The sequence below is a fragment of the Alligator mississippiensis genome, chromosome 4 (assembly GCF_030867095.1).
Source record: "Alligator mississippiensis isolate rAllMis1 chromosome 4, rAllMis1, whole genome shotgun sequence".
NCBI classification, from domain to species: domain Eukaryota; kingdom Metazoa; phylum Chordata; order Crocodylia; family Alligatoridae; genus Alligator; species Alligator mississippiensis.
The window spans coordinates 58519579-58543112 of record NC_081827.1 but is presented as its reverse complement, the minus strand read 5'-3'; the positions used below and the strand labels follow the sequence as shown (position 1 = coordinate 58543112).

General features: G+C 45.0%; 1 long non-coding RNA gene across 3 annotated transcripts in view; it reads right to left on the bottom strand.

Annotated features, from left to right (window-relative positions):
• The window catches only part of LOC132250008 (uncharacterized), a 236750-nt gene that overhangs the window by 86817 nt on the left and 126399 nt on the right, over window positions 1–23534 (bottom strand). For all 3 annotated transcript variants that reach the window (XR_009461583.1, XR_009461581.1, XR_009461582.1), the window contains exon 3: window positions 16572–16666. This is a non-coding gene — a long non-coding RNA (uncharacterized LOC132250008). The remainder of the gene's footprint in view (window positions 1–16571; window positions 16667–23534) is intronic.

Sequence of the window (23534 nt, the reverse complement as noted above, 5' to 3'; positions counted from 1 at the left end):
AAAAAGATACTCCCAGCCCCAAAATACTTTATAATCTACATAGACAAAACAGACCACAGTGGGAAGGGACAAAGCAGCACAGGAGGGAAATTATCTCAGAATCATATAGCAACTGAGTAACAGGCCTGGGATGAAAGCTTGTATGTCAAGATGCCCAGTCCCTATCAGCTAGAGAGACCATAGTGCCTCATTTCTAGAGGCTTTTCAACATTTTTACCACCATGAGACTTGGAAACTTCTTAGTCAAGATTTACGCCATTATAATCTAGTTCTGCACTATCTGACCAAATTCCCATTGACTTCAAAGGGAGGTAAGCCCTTAAATCCTAAGGCTATCAGATCTGGTCTGCACTACAAAGTTTTACTGGCATAGCTACATCAGCTGGGACGGTAAGAAAAAATTATGCCTCCTAACAACCAGTGTAGCTGCAGCAGCAAAACCCCAACATAGATGCAACTATACTGACAACAGAATCCTTTTGTTGACGGAGTTAATATTATTCAAGGTGGTGGTCTAGCTATGTTGTTCAAAAACCTCCATGTTGCATGGTAACCTTGGGGCTTTGCTCTGCTGTCAGAGGCTTGCCAGCACAGTAAAGAAATGAGATCTAATCATAAAAAACAGCAACTTTCACTGCTAAATATAGAATATAAAGTCATTAGATAATAGGGCTGTGTGAAGCTTTGGGTGCTGATTTGATTCAGAGGAGATTTGGCCCAGTGAGGCAGCCGAATTGCCAAATTTGAATCAGGAGACCAATAAAAAGGTCTGAATCAATTCAAATCTCTCTGAATCTATTTGGAAAAGATTTGAAGAGCTTCAGAGATCTGGGCAGTCCCTACTTGATGCTGCAGGGAGCTGGACGGAGACTCCATGCTGGTAAGTAGGGGGGGGGTAAAGGAAAGAGGAGGGGACCATGGGGGGAGCCACACCAGACCTCATCCCTTACCTGCTTCCCCAGCCCCCCAACCCCTCTGAGCCCCTCCCCCCGACTCTCCCAGCTCCATCAATGGCTGTCCAAGCCTGGCCCCAGCATCCCAGTGCTTTAAAAAAAAAAGAAAAGTCCTGCATTCACCAGCTCCTCCCAGGTGGGGGGGCATTCCCAGCTGCTCCCCACTGCCTCACGCTGAATGGGAGGCTCTTCCATGAGCCCTCAGAGGCCCTGACAGCTGCTGCAGCAGCTGGTGAGTGTGGGGCTTTTTTTTTTAAGTGCTGGGATGCTGGCACCAGGCAGTACAGCCATTGATGGAACTGGGAGAGCAGGTGGGGGATGGGGACTCATGGCAGAACCCCCTATGCAATGCAGAGCAGTAGGGATTGCCTCCCCTCCCCCACCCGCCTGGCAAGAGCTGGTGAGTGCGGGGCATTTTTGAAAAAAAATTTTAAGAGCCGGTACCATGGGGCTGGGCAGGACAGCCATTGACAGGGCTGGGAGAGAGAGCAGGGGATGAGGCCTGTTTGATTCAGAGATTTGGCCATTCAACAGCAACTGAATCTCCGAATCCAATTCAGCCGAATCGATTTGGGACAAATCACTGTCCCCCAAATCAGCCAAATCCAAAGCAAATACTAGCAGCTTTACACAGGCCTATTAGATTATTCACCCTTGTTATACAATTAAGAGATATATCACAAAAGGCAACTTATTTTTCAAGTCATGGGCCAGCATGCAGCTGTTGAACTAGGCTGTTGTAGATATGCATTAAGGCACTCCTTTCTGACTAGCCTCAGGTGCCTAGTGCTGGTCTTTCTGCGAGCTCATTTCCACTTCCTGCAGATGATTATTTTATATTAAATTTGAACTGGGCAGCAACTATATCAAGTGGCTCTTATGGTTGCTACTGAAGATCAAATACCCAGGGCACAGAAATTGTGCTCAACCCTTCTCGGCTAGGGACAGATATTACACATAAACCAGTTTAAGTGATCAGAAACTGATTTAAACCTGTAACAGAACAAATGTTCAGTGCACACAAACCGGTTTGAAAATGGCTGAAACTGGTTTGAGATAAATCTGGTTGAATATAGCATCAGACTTAACTGATTTGGGTCAAACTGGTTTATGCAATGTCTGTCCCAGACCCCTTCCTAGTTTAACATAAACCAGAGTCCTCCAGCATCTCAGCATGTTTTGCAGCTCTGCTGCAGAGCAGGGCTGGCCCTGCACCTCTGCTCCCTAGCTGGAGCTCCAGCAGGCACAGCAGTGTCCGTCTGACTTCCCCTTGTTGCCACTTCCCCTGCCACCACTCCCTGCTCAAGCAGAGATTCCCCCCTCCCCTATACTACAGCATAGTCCATAGCCAGCATGTGGTATGCTAGCTGATGCTGAGAGGTGTCTGTGTAAGGCAGGCAGGACAGTATGCATTTAGGGCTTTTTGGATCTAATCAGCAGGTCAGCTGGTAATGTCCCTCCATTCCTTCTGTGGAAAAAGTTGTTTAAGAAGAGCTTGAACTAATGAGAGACCCTTTTGCTTTCTTGCTGGGGTGCTAAATGCCCTGTTATCAACTCCCTGTTGGCTCCCTCGCTGGCCAGGAGCACCACGCGGAGGGGAGAGGGAGGAAGAACCCCTCCCTAATCAGATTGTGCTGCCAGGGCCTGGCCATACCCCCGTCCTCAGCTCAGCACTATCGAAGGGGAGGGAAGGCTACTCTAGCACCCCTGACTTCTAGCCTGACCCACTGCAGGCATGTGTCATTGCAAACCATGTCTGTGTGGTTGCAAACCAGTTCACCCTAGGCAGGTTAGACTAACCTGCAAAGATCAAATCAACTCAGGCTCAGGCTTTTTGAATGTCTGTCCCTAGCCCTGGTGACTGGGCTGTGACTGTGGGAAGGGCAAAGCCGGTTTGGAGTAGTGGGAAACTAGACTGGAAGCAGAAGAATCTTTTTGTCTTAAGTGCAGGCATGAGACTTTTCAGAAGGAAAGACTAATACTAGGCAGCAGGGGAGGGTGCAGATTTTCTTGCTGCTGGAATTGGGGAAGAAGAGATTCAAGAAACTGCTTCCTGGGCTCCAGCTGTAAATGTTTCTGGAAGGTCACCTGGTGGGGCAATTCTTGGCAGTAGGGGCAAAATAAAGCCCAGACTTCTGTCTAATAGATGCCTCAATAGGAGGAGGGAGGCTTTCTTAAAATTGAAAGCAATTGTGCCATTTTTGAATGTGAAGATAAGAGGAGAGAAAATGAAATGGCATATTGTTGTGAATGGCTTTTCAAGTTCTCCCAAGGTTCCAGTTTTCAGGCTGTTCCATGATGCCAGGATTGGGGACATTGCCTGCCCTGTGTCACAGATGTTCTTTATGTAGGTCAGAGCTGTTGAACTGGTGGTGTGTAGGCAACATGGAGTCCCTGAAGGGTTAACCTGCAGCTCCGAAGCTCCCTGTCTGGGCAGTGCACAACCCACCACTCAAATGGCTTCTGACACTTGTTTCTAGCCTCCCAGTGCCTTTCCTACTTTTACAACCTGTCCCCACCACTGGGGGTGGGGTGGGGTGATCTGGTCTGTGGGGCCAAATCTGCTGCCAAGTAGCAGGGGGAAACCTTGGAACACCACATAGTGCTCTAGTGTGGTACATCAGATAGGGTACCCACTGTGTAGGGCAGCAGGGTCATCACATGGCATGATGTCTGGAGCACAGGACTGCTCCACACTGAAGCAGGGAGAGGTGCCTGCCACAATACACTGGGGGACATGGGCATAGCCAGCATTTGAAATATGGGGGGGGGGGGCTTGGCAAGGGCTGGGCCCCCCCATAAGCCCCCCCCCACATAAGAGACAAGAGACCCCAGCCCACCCTGTGCCTTTCTAAGCAGTGGGTCCTTCCAGCTGCCACCACTGCAGACCCCCGCCAAGAGTCAGAGTGTAATTTGAACCCTGGGCACAGCATGGTGGGGGTGGGGCCACTGACATGGTGGGGGAGGAGGGTGCAACCCCTGTGATGTGTGTGGCCAGGGGGCGTGCAGCTCTTGCAATGTGTGTGTGGCCAGGGAGAGTACAACCCCTGCAGTGTGTGTGGCCAGGGGGCGTGCGGCCCTTGGTCCTTAAAAGTTGAACAGCCCTGATGTAGGTCTTGCCATTAGGAGTGCTTTCTATAACAAAAAAACCTGCCTATTAAAAGTATTAATGGCAAAAGGAAGCACTAAACTGAAGTCCAGAGGTCTGTTTCCAAATGCAAAGTCTAAATGAAGCCTTCTACAGATGTTTTTTGGTCGATACTATCAAAGTAATGTAAAAACTACAATTTGTTGGCAACATGCCAAACCCAAAGTTATTGCCAAGATGCCTATTCTAAACCCCAATCATGAACACAAACACAGAAAACAGTGTCCTGCCTTTGACTTTCTGGGGCTGAGAGAAACAAATGAGAGTTGAAAAGGCCAGACAGATCCCCAAAATCATTGCAGAGGGCAAGCAGCAGCAGCTACATGGCATTCCCTCCCCATTCCTGGAGCCTACAGAAAATAATCCATGCCAGGTATGTAGGAGTGCATAAAAGGGGTGTGGATCTAAGGAGCAGTCACTTTCCACAACATGTTCTCTGCTTAAGCCAATGATACGTGTTCCAAAAACAACATTATTAACGTCTACCCTGTGCTGTCTCTACTCCCTACAAAAAAGAGTTGGTGGAGACATAATGCAGGCAGCCAGTGACTACATGGTTCCTGAGTCTTTTCCCTAATGGTGACATTTACTCTTTGGGGGAGGAGTGGAGGCCTTTGCAGGGACCGTCATGCTCTGAAAACTTCATGGCTCTGGCAAATGCAGAGCAGATGTGCAGAAAGGCTTTCCACAAGAAACTCCTCCCTAGCTATGAATCCCTGGCACAAGAAGGCAGCCCATAGGGGTAGTTGTTGCTGGTGGGTAGAAAATAGATTTTATTCTTTTTCAAAGTATTTGTATATCCAAATTAGTTGTTCAAGGAAATTCTATCAGTTTCTATTGCTTAAGCACTTCATTCTAAATATCACAAATGTAATCCAAATGTTGTGATGCTAATTGCCTGTAACCCTTGAAGAAAACCAGCTTTCATAACTCTCACTCCAGTGGGCTTGCTCTGTAGTTGTTAATATAAACAATATGTTCTTACAAATCACGGAAAAATATGTATGTGGGGCACGATCCTGCATTCCCTGCGTATGCAAAACTCCCACTGACATTAGAGCGGGGAGGTAGAGGTACAGATAATGCAGGGCTTATGATAACTTCAGATTGTTGGGATGCATCTAACAACAGTTCTTAGTCAGAATAGATAATCATTTCATAAAACTGAAAAAAACTATTCCCTTTTATTCACGTTTAAGTCCTGAGTACATTTTTGTGCCCAAGTTATTAACTCCTCATAATGGAGGTTTCAAATGGAAATACTTACTGACATAGGCGCAAATGAAGTTGCTTTTAATATGCTAATCACAGCACCTACAGTCAGGATGACTCTCCCCACAGACCCTTAGTGGGACTGCCCAATGACCAGAAAATTCATATTCTATTCTCCTTGGACCTTATCAGTGGCATGCAGCAATTCATACAGCTATTTTAATCACAGGAGAAGAGCCTTACATATATTTAGATGACCATGCCTACAAAAGCATAATTTAGCTAAAGGCAAAAACATCATAGGCACAAGCCACACAAACACAATGACAAAGCCTCAGCAGGGCTGAGAGCATAGCCTTCTAACTTTGATCAGCAGCTTCTAAGGGCTGACACACGAACAGCAGACAGGTTTCATCAGCTGTGCTTGTGACAGCTCATCAGTACAGTACATCTGTTGCCTTAGCCAGACACTATCAGCCTGATTTACATATTAATTATGGGCCCATCTTTGAGAACATCCTTCTATAGGGCTCAGAAATATTTCAATCCCTGATTGGTCAGTTTTAAGATATAAGAGGAAAATTGAAAAAAAAAAAAGAGAGAGACTAAGAGAGCCAATTTAGTTCCGTATTTGGATGAAGTGATATTTTAAGAAGATTGGGAATTTCTTTAATAAAAATATCTGCTTAAGACTCACATTCTTTCCTCCATCCCCTTATGACTGCTTTGTTCCTCACTGACAGGTTAATCCAAGCATAAACAATTATGTTATCATACTAAAAATGATTTTTCCATATAGCTTTGATTCCATTAAAAAAGGACTAATATAAAGTAAATCCATGAGAAGCCTCCTGAATAATTTAAACAGAGTAATCTACTATACAAGCCACCTCCACACAATAGGTTGAAATAGTGTAATTACTAATATGCCATATGGAGCAAAAGTAGAGGTGTGGCACAGTCTGCTGATGGATCAATTAGCACACAAGGCAATAGATTGTCATCATCATCATCATTATCAACAAAACATTTGGAATTTATTTGGAAAGTCATTTGTTTATTTATCTGGAATGTATTTATGGTCTTGGTTTTTTTCAGTACCATAAGACAATTAATTCTTGTTTCATTTTTAGCACTTTCAATAAAAAGATCTCAAAGTACTTTGAAAATGTTAAAGAATTAAGCTCCACAAATCCCCCAAGATTAGGAAGGAATCCACAATGGTCTGCCTAGTTTATCCATGCATTTATGTGTAAATAACTTCAGTGCAATTTATTTTTCATAGACCACTGAAAACTCCCAGCAGCTCCACAAGGTAGTTAAAGCTCTGCTGATGTGCTTAAGAAAGTGTCATTGGGTATATAATGGAGAGAAGGACTTATGGCTTTGGAACATCTTAGGAAAGGAAACCCCATATGTGTGCATACTTATCTTCAGAAGGTGAGCAAGAGACTGGGAAATTGCAGAGCAGATGTGCAACTCTCTCCACTGCTTTTTATCAGTATAATGCACATTTCGTTCTACAGGGGAAAATGACTAGTGTGATTTCCTTCGTGCTAAAGTATGATATCATGAATTGCAGCCATGCAGTTCATGCTGTTCTAGTCAAGGGAAGCTATCAGCATTTGCGCTACAAGCCTCTCATTTCTGGGTGCTATAAATCAACTATAAAAATTCAGGGAGGAGTTAATGTGGCATATAGGATTTTAGACAGAGTAACGTATTTCTATAATTTAACAAATGGCTCATTTTACTTTATACTACAAGAGTCAAAAGCACATGCTTTAAGCATAATGCAAAAATGGCTTTGATTACAAATAGTAAAAGGTCACCAATTGATCAAGCTTTATTTGAATAAAGTATACAGGTTATTGGATTTAAATCCATCCCAAAACTTAGGCTAGAGCTGTGGAATGGATCTTCAATAGCTGCTATACTAATTCACTAGCTAAAATAGTAATTGCTATTACTCTATACCAATGTTTTGCAAACTTTTCCAGTGGCTCACCCATTTACCTGCAAAATATTGTTGCTTTTATACTCTATATCTAATGTGTCTCTGCATATTTATTTTTTAGGAAGAGTATCAGCACTGATGTCAACATATGGGAACACCACTACTCATTACACATTAACCAATCAGCACCTCCAGCTCTATTATTAAAATTTAGGCATGTACCCCCTTGGCAAAGTGCTGTGTACCTCTAGGGTGTGTACACTCCAGTTTGAGAACCATTATTCTATACCAGGTACTAATAATTCCAGATTCTCTTGGTCATCTAATATAATCCTCAACACCCATGTATGTGGAGTCAGTAAAAATATGGACACACATACATTTGGAGCCATTTCAAATGGTTTCAAAAGGGCAATAGATGTTACATTCAGATTGTTGAATGTGGATCAGCCAGGATCAATACACACCTAGCAAAACTGCTCCACTTGGAACACTGCTACATCCAGTGTTGAAGTTAGAGTGGTTGTATTACATTTGTATCATTCCCATTTTGTTCACACATAATAATTAGAATGTAGCAGTTACTTTCCTTTTGAAACAGCTCCAAATGTACAAGCGTCTGGACCCTTCCATGCTATATAGGTAGTGACTCACTATCAGCAGGACTGTCTGCGGGCTAGCTAATGACAGATACAGCAGCTAAGTGCTGAGATCAGGGCCCTGAACTAAGAATGAACTTAGTGAGGGTGGAGGCCTACTGTCATGTACAGCCTCAGTGATTTCAGTGGGTCTCTGCACATATACAGGGGTCAACCTTCACAAAGTTCTTCTAGAATCAGAACCAGAAGCCCAGGGCACTAGAGCAGCCCTCCCTTCCCTTCCATAGGGAAGCTGAGCTCGGGGTGGGGGGGCACATGGCCAGGCCAGAGTAAGATTCAGGAGGGGTTTAAACCCCAACCTTGGCCTGCAGGATGCCAAGGGTGGGGGAAGAGGGAGTGTGGCCAGACTGATGTGGCAGGGGAGGAGAGGGGGAGAGAACTCTGCCCACCCCAGTGGCTCTCAGACAGCCAGGAGCGATCCCAGAATGCAGCGCTGCCTGGCCTCAGAGGGGAACTCTTCCCCCTCCTCCCTCTCCCCCACCACTGCAGGGCAGGGAGGGGGCTCTGTTTGGTGCTGGGAGGGGATCTTCCCCCTCCTCCTCCCCTGCATCCCCATGGGGTGGAGAGGGAGGCTCTGTGAGGCTGCCCAGCACCAGAAGGGTACTGTTCCCCCTGCTTCTCCCCCACCACCATGGGGTGGGGAGGGGGGCTCTGCTCAGTTCTGGGGAGGGGGTACTCTTCTGCCTCCACCTCCGCCCCCCACGCCCGCCACCATGAGGCAGGGAGGGGGGGCTCTGTGCGGCACTAGCCTGCCCAGCACAGCCAGGGCACTGGGAACAGCATTAATTGAGCTGCAGCTGCTGGGGGTGGCCCCACCACTGCGGCCCAGGCTGGCCTCGCTCAGCCCAGGCTGAGGCAGCCTTACAGTGGGGCCAGGCCAGGCCATGGGGGTGAGGCCACCCCAGCGGGTGCAGCTCAGCGATGGGGCCACTGAGCCTTGTCAGCAGCCTGGCACACATGGCTGGCAGCTGGCCAGGAAGTGGCCCAATCGAGCTGGCTGAGAGGCACCACAGGAGCTCATGGGCTCAGCACCCAAGGTGGGTGGCTGTCGGGCTCCGGGCCCACCAGCGCCCCTGAGCAGGCCTGGATAGCCGCCTGCCCAGGCAGCTGCTGGCCACCTATGCTGAGCCAGGATGGGCTGCTGACAGGGCTTAGTGTCCCCATCACTGAGCTACACCCACAGGTGTGGCCCTGCACCCATGGCCCAGTGCAGCCCCAACGTGCAGCTACCTCAGCCAGGGCTGAACAAGGCCAGCCTGGGCTGTGGGGGTGGGGCCACCCCCAGCAGCTGTGGCTCAGTTACAGCCACTGCCTATGCCCTGGCTGGGCCAGGCTGGGCAACACCACACACAGCCCCCATCCCTGTCCTGCGGTGGTGGGGGGAGGAGGAGAAGCGGGAAGAGTACTGCCCCCAGCACTGAACAGAGCCCCGCTCTCCACCCTGCAGGAGGGAGGAGTGGTGGGGAAAGAGTCTCCCTCTGGGGCCACGCAGCCTCACATAGAGACCCCTCCCCATCCTGTAGCGGTGGGGGAGGATGTGGAGGAGAAGTCCCCCTCCAGCACCACACAGAGCCCCCCCCCACCCACCTCTCCAGCCTAGGGAGAGGAGGAGGAGGGGGAAAGAGTTCATCCCAGCATGGCCCCAGTAAGGTGAAGGGGGCAGAGAGAAGGGTTAATTCCTACTCCATCTCTTCTTCCCTGCAGCCAGGACCTGCCAGCCCCAGGGGCCACCACAGCAGCCCCCTCCCCTCTGCTTCCTGACAGACAGGCAGACCCCAGCTGAGGTGGGGGAGAGCGGGAAGGAGGGAAGAATTACCCCCCTTCCTGCCCACTTTGACTTAATGGGGCCATGCTGGCCAGCATCTTGCCATATCCTGTCCCTGCTCAGGCTAGAAAGCACAGGGGAAGGGCCATCTCTGCTCTGGAGCACACAGCACAGTCCAGCTCATACAGCATGCTGGGATGCTGGAGGACTCTGGCTTAACTTAAACCAGGAAGGGGTCTGGGACAGACACTGCATAAACTGATTTGAGCTCAGTTGAATACATTCAACCAGGTTTATCTAAAACTGGTTTTGGCCATTTTAAAACTGGTTTATGTATACTGAATGTGTGTTCTGTTACAGGTTTAAACCAGATTCTGATCACTTAAACCAGTTTATTATGTTTAATGTCTGCCCTTAGCTTGTGTGAATTTCATCTAAGGCAGTGCTTCCCAAACTTTTCCTCAGCATGACCTCATTTAATGACCCCATTTCCTCAGCATGGCCCCTTATTTCCAACTCACAGCTCCCCACTTCCCCCAGGTACCCCTCAGTCCCAACCCACATCCCCACTATCTACCCAGGTGCTGCAGGCCCAGGGCCCACAACCCCCTGACCACCCCCCTCCCCCTCCCCAGCAGCACCTGAGCCCTGGCTGCCACCCACAGGAAGCAGCAGCTGCTAAGGTTGGAGCATGGAGTCCAGTTCCCCATCCCTCCCTCCCCTGCGGGTAGCATGGCCAGAGCGGAGCCCATGCATGGAAGGGAGGATGCGGGCTGCCCTCCGTAGGCTTGGGGCTCCCCACCCTGCTGCCCTTCCCTCAGGCCTCTGCAGCCCAGCAGCGGGGAACCTGGAGCAGGAGAGAGCACTGTGCCACAACACTATCTGATGATGTTGTGACCCACAGTTTGGGAACCACTGATCTAAGGTGAAATTTGATTCACTGTTAATATGTAAAATTGACTAGGGCCTGGTGGATACTTTAAGAAAAAAATGAAAGTAATGAATATTAATTAGAATAAAAATGAATTTACTTTGAGCATAAATACACTAGTACATTAGTTTCCTGACAGGAATATTCATGAAAATGGCAAGTAAAAAATATACACAAAAAGTGAATTTTAAGCTAAAACATTTACATCATTGTTCTCATCCAACAAAGGACAAAAAACAAGTTTGTGATTTTTGTGTCCAGTCAAAACTAAATTAAATTTCAGTTTTTTAAATCTTAGATATTCACATAAACAGTTCATGAATAATCAACCAATAACAAAAATCACCAAAAATTAAACAGCAAATATCTTGAATAATAAATCAAGTCAGGAAAATCATAAACTGTTTCCAAGCAATTAATAGCCTATTTTTCTGTCTATAATTACTGAAGAAATATCAAGCATGAATTACTTATTTGTCTTTAAGTTTGATGACAACAGTTGGATTTGGGAGAGAAAATTAAAAAAGAGTATGTACCTTATACCGAAAATTAACAAAGTTTTAAAAAAGCTGTTGTTTCTAATATGTATACTCTTCAGCATCAAATTTTAGCAGAGGGTAACATTTACTTTTCAACTTCTAGACTTTGAATTCAAATCCAAATTATAATAAACATTCAATGTTCCCATTCATCATATCCAGTACAAAAAAATCAAAAGGATATGAATATAACTCATTGGGATGCTATCTTGCTGGAGAATGGACTCTACAGAACAGTTATTCAGACTCAAGTTGTGCTGTTGTTTCTTGGATAACAATTTATTTCCTTGTGTTTTAAGTCAGTTACAGAATGACACTGTTACTTAGTAAGCCTAAAGGCTTTGTTACAAGTTAATTTTAGGTGGCTCCTGGAGCTCTTCACCCCTGGATTGCACACATTAACACCTGAAACTAGTTTTAAGCACACTTTAGGTGGCTTATGCCACTCCAGGGAAAGATTCTCTCTGATCTACATTACCCAGCTTGTGTTCCATTAATGTGTGGCCACTCCCCACAGATAAGCTGCCCAAGCTGCAATTCTCCAGCATCCCAGGATGCAGTCTCTCTGCATCACCCACCCTCCTGTTCTGCGCAGATAAACTTGTCACCCCCTGAACTCTACTGTCCAGTGGGCAATTCTGGCACCAAGCCAATTCCCTCTCCCATCACCAGGGATCTGCCCACCCCCAGGGGTGCAACCCTATGCAAGCAGACTACAGAGCACATAATAACTAGCCAGGTCACAGAAAATGGACAGGTCCAGGAGTGGGGTTTAGGGAAAATTGGTGGGGGAAGCGAGGTAGGGGTCCAGACTGGGTCCCTGTGATCTGGAGCTTCCTTCCCAGGGCAGGACAGTAGCTCCATCAAAAGCTCCTTCACTCGCTGCTCTCACCTCTCAGCCACTCTGGGAACCATGACTAGCACCCCCAACCCCACAGTCCCAAATCCCATTTTATTAAAACATGAGACCTGCTTTGATTTACTTCCTCTTTATTTGAGTGATTATCTAAGTCAGGGGTGTCCAACCTTTTTTAATGTGGGGCCGGATCATGAACTTTTTATCACCCAGTGGGCTGGCGAGCCATATTCAAAGACCTCACTGGAAGCAGTATCACATCACCCCAGTACAGTGTTTACTTTCATTTCCTGTCGCAGCACCTCAGGCCTCAGAAAACAGCTTGGAGGGCCGCATGACGGCCTGTGGGCTGTGTGTTAGACAAGCCTGGTCTAAACTTTTTTCTTCTTCTTCTTTTATCCTTCAGTGGCTGACTTTCTTCATTTCACCACCTTTCCACCTCCCATTTCATTACCTACCCCATGCAATTAACTCTTAGCCTCCCAGCTTCAAGTCCCTGCCCCTTCCCAAACCCATCTTACACACCCCTACCTAGAGAAGGGATAGAATCATATCCTGGCTCACCAACCCTATAGTGACAACTCCCAGCTGTAGCTCCTAGTCAGGTCCCTGATCACCAGCCGTCTAGTGGCAAGTCACAGCTGTGCAGGTGGGAGACAGACAGAGAAAGTATTTAGACTTAAGGGCTAGGTACAAACAGACAAAAAGACCATGGCTAAATTGATTTAGTCTTTGCAGGTTAGTCTAAACTGCACAGATTCAATTGAAACAGAAGTGAACAGACATTTATCTTTCATTCAGGAAATGCAGCCACATGCCTGCAGTAGCTCAGGCCAAAAGCTCAGGGGCCCAAGAGCATAGCTCTCTGGCTGTGTTTATTTTTTCTTCCTTCTGCCCCTAAGGTCTCTGAGATTTGTAATCCAGAATTACAGCAGCAGGACTCTGCAGGGTTGCTCATCACTCTCTGTTCCTTCTTCCAGGTGTTTCTGGTATTTGTAGTCCACAGTTGCAGTCAGCAGTAAGTTTGAGTGGGGGGAGGGGTCTTTAATCCCCCTCTCTGGCCCCAGACCCCAGCTTTGGTTTGCCTGGGGGGAGTGGGGCAGCCCCCCACAGACTGGGCTGCATCCCCAGCTGGACTTTCCCCCTTGCCCTTGTCAGGCAGCCCTCACTGCTCCAGCTAAGGAGCAGGGGGGTGGGGCCAGCCCTGCTCTCTGGAGCAGACAGAACAGCACAGCCCAAGGCTGGAAAGCATGCTGGGAGACTGTGATTTAACTTGAACCAGGAAGGGGTCTGAGACAGAATTTTCATAAACCGGTTTGAGCCAAAGCAGCTAAGTCTGACACTACATTCAACCAGGATTATCTTAAACCAGTTTCAGCAATTTTGAAACTGGTTTATGTGCACTGAGCTTCTGTTCTGTTACAGGTTTAAATCAGTTTCTGATCACTTAAACCAGTTTATGTGTAACTTCTGTCCCTAGCCAAGGTGTGACTGCTCCAAACTGGAGCTAGCATTAACATCAATCAACATCTGAGTAGCTCAAAGTGCAACATGTAACAAGGCTCTAAGATTGTCAAGAGTGGCTGCAAATATTGCATGTTTTATTTTTTGGTTTAAACTTGGCACATCTTAAAAGTTGTTGTTCCCAAGTGCTGAAACTCTCAAAATAACCCTTAGGGTTTCTTCAAATGAACAAAACTTGGACAAAAGTTTAAATATTCAAAATCACTGATAACTTTTGAAAAGCTGAGATTTATTTTAGCCCCATATATATTCTTAGGGAAATGTTTTAAGGTAATGTCAAGATAAATGTCATGTTGCCCTTTGTACACTGTCAAAACTACCAAAGAAAGTCTGCATATAATTAACCTAGATTCTGGACAGAAGACATTCTTCCCAGGAGGGTAACCATAAGCTTGTGGTCTGAGGAAAGGCTAGTCTCTCCTATGCTTTGAAAAATCCTGTAACTAGGTAAAATTGATAACTGAGAGAGAAATGCTACTGCTACTTTTAAAGAAGCCTAAAATGCATGATAGTGTCTATTTATCTAAGGAAATTTTATTGCCTGATGCTTTTGTGGGGTGGAGGGAGCACTGCCAAAATTAATTTGTCAGAGGTAGGTAAACCTAGTCTAAGTAATAATGTGGTTGCTACTGATGAACTGTCTTTCTCTTTGGATGAGTTGCCACATTGGCGAGCACAGAGCAGTAAGCTGTCCCAGTCCTTCAGAACTGGCTCCCTGCCTGTCCTCCTCCTCCTCCTCCTCCCACTATCCATGTGCCCAGTCACATCCCCTCACAGGAATGCTGAATAGCACTAAACATTATGGAAACCATCTGCCTAAAAAAAAATAAAATGGAATTGCAAAATAAGATGGGCTATAGTCAAAGTTTGGCTGTTTTAAAATATGCTTTGAAGCACTGCAATACTTACACAGATTAGAGCAGGGAACAGTTAGGCCAAGAATCTCTTCCTCTGCTTCTGTGACAACAGGGGAGACAACATTTTTGGAAGCTAAACCCATGGAGCTAAACACAAGGAAAATATCATCTCTGCAGCATGCTTTCCTTACTTACATCCCATAAAAAAACCCTCTAGTGATGTTGGCAAGGATTGCAAGTGAGGAAAAAGTGGGTAGAGTGTAGAAATGGCTGCAAGGGATGGTTGTTTTTTTTACGGTATCATTCACCATAGCCATTCAGGGGAGCCCATTACTAACTTATCCTCCTCTTCCACTGCCATTTCTGCCAAAGAAGGCCAATGGAGTTTGGAGGCAGTAGGAAATGAGGAAAACAGTGAGGGCACATTCAGCTGCATGCTATGTTCTGTGACAGGGGTAGGAAACCCCCTGGCACGGGTGCCAGAGTATGGCACTCAAAGGCATTTTGCTTGGTGCTCGTGCCTTGGGTTGGACAGCAGGGAAGGCGTTGGGGCTGCGCTGCCATAACAAGAATTGGGCCAGTCATGGCTCCCCCACTGTCTGGCCCTAACACACCAACATCTTACAAGTCAAGGTTGTGGGTGTTTTAGGCACTCTGCCCAAAAATGTTGCCGACCCCTGTTCTATGATGTAATAAGAAAGAGAGGGAGCTGTTCAGAGGCATAAGAACTTAACACTGCTAGCTATAGCCTCTAGTAATAATCCCATAAATCACAGTCTTGGAGGGTCTTTTCCTATCTTGCAAATGAGAAACCACAGACACACCCCATACACCCAGCAGAACAGGGAGAAACACTGAAAGTTCTACAAATATAGGTGGACAATGTACCCATCCTTACAACAGGGATGTTATGATTGTTAGGGTCTCAGACGTTAGGAACTGAAAGGGACCAGTTCTATGTGAGTGAAGATTTGTCCTCAAGGAAAGAGAGAGGATGGTTCCACTTTGATAACCTTTCTTCTCCAGATAGGTAACTATGAACTGGGCTCAGGCTTTGCAGTAGTCCCACTGATGAAGGCTGTTTGGGGTGGGCAAAATTAACACAGCTCACACATTTTTTGCCTTGTCAACTACTCAATTTTGCTGTTCTTTTGGCTTGCTCAGGGCTCCCAGTAAACTGGGAATCACAGACACTTTCTAATGCCCTGTTACCATTTTTGTTCTGTTAACCAAAATCTTCAGTGACGATACAGTGGGTATTTTGTATCATTTAATCCTCAGCTCCTTAAGCTCTCGGATTCCCCCTTCTTCCAAGAAGCCATTGTTCCTGTATTTACACGGTAAGGACACAGTTAGCTGGAACACTATTCAACAAGAGGTTAGTTACGGGGAGTATTTAATCATAAAATCTGATGTTTGTTATAATAAATATTGCATTATTTTAAATTTTCCATCTCATGCATGTAATTATATAAGAGTGAACACCCTTTTTATAGTCCATATTTTTTCAGGTGTGTAGCTGTCCTGTGGTTATGTTACAGCTGTGATGTTTGGGAAGGATTTTCCATGCTCTTGGCTATACTAGGCATTCCAAGCGAACAAAAGCCAGCTTCATGTATAAAACCATAATTTGGTTGCCAGCTGATATCAACTAACAAATAAGTGTTGGTTTTGTTATAAAAATGTTGTAATATTTGACCCCTTGCACTGAAGCCTGCCCTGAAACTCCTTGCAGCTGCTAAATTCAAAAAGATAATCGGAGATAATTAATAACTTCATTTATGACATTTAAAGTATTTTTACATGCACCACATATTTTCTAATTGGAGTGTTTTAAAAGATATGGATTTTGCTCCAAGGCAGAGGGCTTGTAGAGCATTCTCTTTTTTCTATTTTTTTTTTTTTTTTTGGTGTTATACCTTTAAAGTAAAATACCATATGGCAGACACACACGCACACTGTTTAGTAGATTAATGAAGCCCCATAGAGATCACATACCCTTTTCCCAGGGTAATGGTTCTGCCTATATTCCACATCTCCAATTTTGTACAGCTCTTTCACTGTGAGATGACTTCAAAATTACACATTAAGGGATACATTTTAACCTTTATTACACTGGGATAAATCCAGCATAAATCTACTGAAGTCAATAAAGTCACTTAAGATTTACCTTGAGATAACTAAGAGCAGAATGATCTCCATGTCTTTTTAGGTCATTCTTTAGGACACCTTCATCTTGAGCAGCACCTTCCTTTACAAGCATCTCTGTAAATGTAAACAAGGGGATGCTCTTTAAGCAGTAAAAAAGTTCCTCAGCACTTGGACATTAATCATCATTCTCTCCAAGAAACACACCACCCCTAAAACAAAGCCAAGCACTTGGCTTGGAGAGTCTGATATGCAGAGATGCAAGGGTGTTTTATTGTTCAAAGGAGAAACAAAATTACTTTCTATTCTGCAACTATGGATCCTTTAAAACTAAAGATGTGTAAAAACTAAAAGCAAGCAAAGTTTCCACCATAACAGCCTCTGCATGCTGAAGGCTCAGTGACCTTTTAGTCCCTTGGACTTTAACCATTTCCTAATGTCTCTTAACAGTAATTTTCTTGTTTGGGAAAGCCCTTTCTTGCTGATAGCATCTAAACAAGCTCATACCTTAATTGAGAAACTTCTCCCATAAATATTTATGTTGCCATGATTAGGCCATTTACTGAATCCAACTACCCATTATGGGTTAAAATGGGGAGCATTGTTTTGAGAAGCCTGGGGCATGGCATGGTTTATACTAGGAGAGTTTAAGTTGTAATTCATCTAATCAACATCTGACTCCAAGCCTCTAAAGTAGCCAGCGACTGTTAGAGGAAAAGAGTTGTTATTACGCTTTTGTGCATACACTATCCTTAACTATATTTTTGAACTGTAAGTAAAAGGAAGAGAATACACAATACTATTTTCATATCTTAAAATTCTTCTTCCCATATAACAGCAAATACTTGGAATACCTGGTGAGCAATCCCTCTTCTGAAAAAGGGAATAAAAACCCTTGCTAAAGAACCAACCCCGCCAAACTCAGGAACCCAAAGGAATCATTGTCAAGGAACTTATTGATGAAACTTGATTGAACCCATACTACTGATACCCATACATAGCAGTGTTCTGTCATTAATACTTAGCAGAGGCAATAAAGTAATTTGAGGAGCAAAGTGGTACCTACTATGTGAATAACAATATCCAAATCTGTCCTCCTGTCACCTACAGCTCCAAAGCTGTTTTAAGGTGCCAGTTTCAATATTGTTAAATAGATACAGCTTTTCTCTTAAACTTTCATTCAAGCCATAGGTCTAAAAATGCTGTCTGCTCTCCATTAGCTTGTCCCCAGTCACCAGGCTAATCTCAAATAAATTAATATTTAAAATTACAAATACTGATTCTCCACACTCCTTCCCTGCCCATTTTTTCATTTGCTGTCTTCCATTCAGCTGCAACCTTTTGTAAAGATATAGTTCAAGTTATCATTCAAATATACATAGGAAGAAAAATCCTTAGGATACTTTTCCCAGCTGTAGATTCCCTCTAATTCTGCTTTTGAAATATGATTAATTCATCTGTTTACAGTAAGAAAAATCTGTTCTTTCTGCTGTTTTCCCTCCCAGCTGCGGAGATGCATATATCCATTTCCATCATCTTTGGCTCATTTTCCCTTTCTGCTTAATCATAATCATTTTTTTTCAATATCTTATTTATTAATCTGAGTACTTTACAATGACAAATATTTACTTTGAGGCAGTTAACAAGGAACAAAATCTGGGTTTGTAAGACACTCTAAACAAACATTCTCTTTATGCTGGATATTATTACATGATTTATCCTCTATCCCTTAATGACTCTATATTTCCTCTGTTTGTAGGACAAAGAGTGAAAGTTATAATATTGTCTGTGGTTTCACTGTTTATTTCTTTTTTTGTAAATAAAATTCAATTTAAGTTAAATCTCCTTGGAAGAAGGAATGCACTTATAGTTCAGCAATATAATGTATGTCCCTGCTGTGACTGTAATTTACAAGGTAACGATGGTTAACATGTGCAGTATTGACAACCCCAACCCTTCAAAAATAGTGAGTCATGCTCAAAATATCATGAGGCTTGCTTAAAAATCATGAGATCCTTGTGAAATCATAATTTGGGGCTTTTTATTTGTCTTTTCAGTACATACACACCATATTTTCTAGTTTTTCTCTATAATCAGAAACCTTATTAGATAAAAATATCAAGCTTTTCCAGCTCTGTGAACTGGGACTTTAAAGAAAGCACCAAGTATCACAAGACTGACATTTAAAATCGTAAGAGCTGGCAATGTTGCCTTCTGTGCCTAAATTCAGGCTACCACATCCAGAAGTAGGTCTCTAAGGAAATTGCCCTGATTTTTAGAGGCACTGAACTGCTAGGATCATCTAAGTCTTACATTTCTGCTGGACCCTCTCCCAAAAAGTTTGAATGTATAATTTAATATACAAACAATATATATTAAAAAGTCTGTATTTAAAGCACAGTTTGGCTAGCTGGTGATCCCATTTTTTATTGAAGGATCATTCCCTGAAAAACTGTCCAATGGGCTCCCTATATAGGTTCTCTTCAGTACACAATTTAAACCATTTGGGTGCATCCCCATGAGCATGTACATGTGTTTACCGGGGGACAAATAACAATGGCACATTGTTGTGTTGCTGCTACTTGTCTCCAGGGAACCCCCCTGCACATCTGGCATGCAGCAAACTGCCCCGAGTGGGGTGGGGGAGGCTGGGGCCAGCACCTGGGCAGCCTGCCTCTGCTCCATGGGGGACACATGCACCCCATGTCTCCCCCAGGGGTGCATGCAGCTGCGGTGAGCCATGCCCTCCCTGCACCTCTGGATGACCTGCCCCAGCCCTGGGGCCCCATTCACCCCAGCCCCTGCTCCTGCCCCACTCCCTCCCTCACCATGGGGGCCTTGATCTCCCCCCGCCATACCCCTTGGCTCTCCCCCTGACCCTTCCCCTCCACTGGGTGATGTCTGTGTGTCTCTCTCTGTGTCTGCTCCTCACTCCCAAGCCACAGCCCACCCCAGCCCTACTGCTGCCTCTCACTCCTGACCCACAGTTTACCCCACATCCTGCCGCAGTATGCAGGGACCCTCCCCCCTTGGGATCCAAACATCCCACACATACCCACAGCCCCCCACACCTTCACAAATAACCCCCGCTCCCCACACACACACACTTCAAAAATAGTGTCTCATGATTTATATGCCAATCTCTTAGTTTTTAAAAGAGTTCATCTCATGATTTTTGGCACGGTGGGGTTGGCAATACTGAACATAGGGTTCTGTATAGTGTTCTGGTCTTGTCAAAACCAAGAACCACAGAAGGGGATACAAATCAAAACTGGTTTTTAAACACTCCAAGCTTCTTATATAACTCAAGAATGGTTGGTTAATGGTTCAGGTGGAGTGAAAGTTTGGGAAATTAAAGTTTTATTTTACCTAACATCTTAGTCATGGTACATCCATCTTAGAGATGGTTATTTGCTAGTGGCCTGTCAGTCTTGCTATGTGGTAAGTTTAAACACTTTGAAAAATGCAACTTGTCAGAATCAGTGGTAACTTTTACAAAAGAACTCTACTGCTAACTTTAAATTTATAACTATTATACAGGTAGAATAGGAGCATCCAGGCTAACTGCAATGCATGAACTGTTCTTATAGGCAATAAAAGCACTTCCTTTCATTGTTTATGCCTTACTAGGACTATGCTCATGGGATAGAAAACAGTGCCTCTTGAAGTCATAACTCCTTTAGTTGTATAGAGAGCTATGCCCTTAGCCCTACTCACTTTCTCTCAGTGGGAGTCCAAAATCCTAGATTTTGGCAATTCCAAACCCAGGAGTTCTTGAATCAGGAGCACAGAGAGTAGACAGATCCTGGAAGCCCTAGTCTCTTCTTTTCATTTACCATAAAGCCTTTTCACATGGCAGCGGCAATATAAATGGCCTGTAAAATGGGTATCCACTTTCAAATCCCTTTATGTTGCCAGAATGACAGAAAGTGTCCTGGGGGCAAATGGTCCTAGGTGTGTCTAGATGTTAAGAAAACTAAGTTAAGAGATTCCCTCCAGGCACCAATTAAATGTCATCTTGTGCCAGACCACAATTGCTCTCTGTGGAACAGAAACAGGGAAGCTACAAAAAATCTTGGATCAGGACATCATTGAACTTATTGATTCAACCCCAGAATCTAATCACATCCCCAGTGGAGTCAATGTAACTGTAATAGGATTGGAATCTGACCTCACTACTAAATGCCAAGGGATTGCACTGACATGCTGCCAAGTCTTAATTTAAATAGTAAATCCCTTTGGCACCCAGAGCTGTACTTGACCACATTAACTAATCATCAAGGACAATAATTCCATGTTAAGGGCAAGCCATGGCTCAAGTTGTCCTGATAAAAATACCCAGGGTTATCAATTAAAGAAAAGTATTTCACAGGCTTATTCTGTCAAGGTAACCAGTGCATAACAAACAGGATACACTTTCCTCTCTTCTTCCACTGAGTTACAACTTAAGTTAGATGCTGAACTGAAGGCAAAGATAGAAAGGAACTTAAAGATACATACAGGCTCTACCTAAGAATAGTTTATTGAGAGATTGAAAAAGTAGTGTATCAAACTATTAGATTACTCTCTGGATCAGGTCTTCTCAGTTCATTCTCATGATCATGAGTTTTTCAATGCTGCCTGGCCCCTGCGTGTCACATAATCCTGTCCCCAGTGGAATCAATGTAACTGTAATAGGATTGGAATCTGACCTCACTAGAGGCCTAGATACCCATTTTACAGGCCATTTACATAAAAGGATCCTAAAAGCACCATATACAGAAAAAGAAGACCCACTCAGTGCAAGCACTGTGGAAGATACACATGAGGCTCCCACACAAGGATCTGCTAACAAATCCCTGGAGACAGGGTGGGGTCAGGCCTGTAGTAAATGTGGGGACAAGGCCAGGTATGCAGACATTCCACGCAGTGCTACAGCCCATAGGAAAGCCCAGGGAAGCAACATAACTCCAGAGCTCTGTCAAATTATCCATCTTCTAGAAGGAGATCAAAATTCTGAGGGTGCAAAAATGGCTTAAAGTCAGAAAAGGACCCTTCTCCATTGGTTGCAAGTTTCTGTGCTGGATCTTTTAGAACTCCACCAGAGTAGGGTTACCATATGTCCTGGTTTTCCCAGACAAGTCCTCTTTTTTGGACCCCTGTGCTGCGTCTGGGAGGGTTTATAAAATAAGAGCAAACGTCCAGGTTTTCTGCTCTCCTAGGCTGGCTGCTCGCATTTGGGAGTAGTGGGCAAGGTGATTGACTGCTGGGGGTCACATGCTCCCTGTGCTGGCTCCAGCAACCAGGGAGAGAGAGACAGAGAGAGACGGAGAGAACCAGCATGATCACAATGCAGGAGCTGCTTGGGCAGCAGGGTTGGGGGGCAGGGCTCTATGGGTCAGGAGTGAGGGACACCAGCAGGGTAGGGGACTGCAGGTCAGAAGTGAGGGGCACTGGCAGGGCTGGGAGGGGTGCAGGGGCTGCAGATCAGGAGTGAGGGGCATGGGGGATGGGACAGGTGACTGCAGGGCACTGGCAGCACCAGGGTGCTGTGGGTCAGGAGTGAAGGGCCCAGCAAGGGGTGGGGAGCAGGGGACAGTGAGGGGCACTGGCAGGGCTGGAGTCAATGGATCCGGAGTGAGGGGCAGCAGCAGTGCTGGGTGGGGGGGTGGCTTGTCAGGGAGGGACAACAGAATGGGCAGGGGTAGGACACCAGCATGTCACTCCCCCCCCCCATCATATTCTTCCTGCCCCCTCCACCTCCCCCCCCCCAACAAATGTCCTCTTTTTGGACCTGAAAATATGGTAACCCTACACCAGAGACTCTGATTTCCCCTCTTTTTCTTGATTTTGCTTCTTTCTTCTTCCAGGCTTACCCAGGAAAGAATGCTAAAAATGTCTGAGAGCTGGCTGCTCTGCCTTGGGCAGAATTCTCACAATTTAGGGAAATTTCTCTCATCATTCTTCCTCTTAACTGAAAGCTACAGAAATGCAATGTCCCAGAGTTCTTTTCTCTAACCTAGGTGTGAGAACTTGTGGCAGCCCTCTTGACTGAAAATCATTGCTGTCAACTTCATACTTCTTATTTGTCTCCCTCATTACCAAGTACCATCACACCCACTTCCAACTCTCTTATCCCCTTCTCTATTCTGCATGTATCATAAACCATGCTGCAGTGGTCACAAAAAACAAGAGATGTGTGATTCTGAATGTGTCTCTGATGTCCAGCGTGGTCAGTGGAAGAGGGTCACAACAGTTGACAGTGGAAGAGGACAACAACAAACTCCCAGGTACCCTCTCACACTGTGTAGGTTTAGAGTCAGATCAGTTGTCACCTGCTGGGAAAAAGAGTTGGCAGCCCAACATCTCATGGAAAAAGGAGCTATCGAATTACAGCAATTCTTTCTAAAGAGAAGGAGAGATGGTGTGTACAGAAAAGAGCCCCCAGCTCACTTATCTCCCCTGAAACAGCTCCTGGGTATAGATCCCCCAAGTCTGCTCCTCTATAATTGTTTAATTCAGAATTTAAACAATATAGCAATTTACTTAATGGTGCTGTTTACCCATGTTCATTCAGTATAAATAACTGTCTTAACTTTATAGGCAGCCCAAGTCAGAACTATCTGAAACCATGCAATAAACTGGAATCATGCCTAGCCCACCAGAGCAGAGGCCTTTTAGTTCACGGTGGATCCACAAGAAGCTCTCAGGTTGGGAGGTCTCACTAAATGAATGCGGCCCCTCCCTTGTTCTTGAAGATGGATTCCCACACTGAGGCTATGGCTGCCAAATAAGTGAACCTGCCAGGAATTTAACAAAAGGCACTTTGATCTCATTCACTTCTTAATTTAACTGTGTTGTTGTGATCTTTGCCTTGTATTCCTGCATGTGCTTGTGTCAAAAGAAAATGTTCCATACTTGAGAATAAACATGGATCATTCCAACCCTGGATTCATAATTCAAAAGTTTTATCATCGGTGGGATTTCCGCTTTTAAGTATTTAGTC